The following is a 1156-nucleotide window of genomic DNA, read 5'->3' as shown; positions in this document are numbered from 1 at the left end:
AATAAGTCATTTTATGAGAAATAACTATTAATTTATTTCTCGTTTATGTAGTATGTAATTGTACCTATTTACTATGCCTCCCCACGGGACAGAGTTAGACACCAGGGTCGTTTTTTAACGTGGAGAAAAGGTACAAAAATAAAAATTGTCTCAGTCGTGAAGGATTTCTCCTCCACCGAAAGAGAACAAGAAATGGAAGTGCAGCATCTGAAGAACAGATGGTATTTATTTGCTCCCCCACCGAGCAAATTAGGCACAAGGCCGATTTTTAATGTGAGGAGTGAAGGGGAAATGGGGACCAACTCCCCGGGGAGTAGGGGAGTTGGATAGTGACAATTGGTATGAAGGGTTGCCCCTACATTGACCAAGGTCTTATATGTGAGGTTGCCCACACATATGGTCTTTGCTTGCAGTATCTGTCGGAACAGATGGTATTTATTTGCTCCCCCACCGAGCAAATTAGGCACAAGGCCGATTTTTAATGTGAGGAGTGAAGGGAGGGGGAAGGGAAAAAGGGGACCAGCTCCCGAGAGGTGGGAAATGGGAGCTGGTTAATGGTCAGGCATGTGGAGTTGCCCCCACATCTGGTCTTTGCTAGTCATAGCTAGTCATAGCTTGCAGTATCTGCCGGAACAGATACTACACTTTGATCTTGGCCAAAAGGCCAAGAGAATTAATTGTAATAGTCACATCAACGACAGAAAAGGGTATATGCATTCTCTTTGAAATAAGATATTAATTTATTGAATTTAATAATTTTAATCCTCATGATTAATTTTTGTTATTGCTTTGATATTTAAGTAATATATATATACACACATATGTGTGTGTGTTCGTGTGTATTAACTTCTAGTACATTACCCATTCCAAGATGTGTAAACTTAATTCCCCAAACAAAATAGATTTTTGAAATGTTTATGTTCCCTTATAAAGATTAAAATCAAAATAACACTAAATTTTATATCTAGAATCTCTATTCTAATTTGGATCAAAATTGATTACCTAATTTTAAATTAAATTTTGAACGTTTTCTAGAATTAAAATTTTGATAAAAATTAGAAAAGGTACACTAGACAAAAGATTGTGTATTTTTATAGCTCGATCTTAGTCTTTCACATAAAAGTGTTGCAGAAATGTTTTGTTCGGGTAGTTAATT

The 1156-nt window shown here is 36.3% G+C and overlaps 1 pseudogene; it reads right to left on the bottom strand.

Moving 5' to 3' along the window:
- Positions 1-512: 512 nt before the first annotated feature.
- Positions 513-677, bottom strand: LOC145275062 (U2 spliceosomal RNA; annotated as a pseudogene).
- Between the last annotated feature and the right edge of the window lie 479 nt (positions 678-1156).

This window comes from Euprymna scolopes, chromosome 4, assembly GCF_053919585.1.
Source record: "Euprymna scolopes isolate OS-2025 chromosome 4, ASM5391958v1, whole genome shotgun sequence".
In the NCBI taxonomy this organism is placed as follows: Eukaryota; Metazoa; Mollusca; class Cephalopoda; order Sepiida; family Sepiolidae; genus Euprymna; species Euprymna scolopes.
This window is presented reverse-complemented; position numbering and strand designations above follow the sequence as displayed.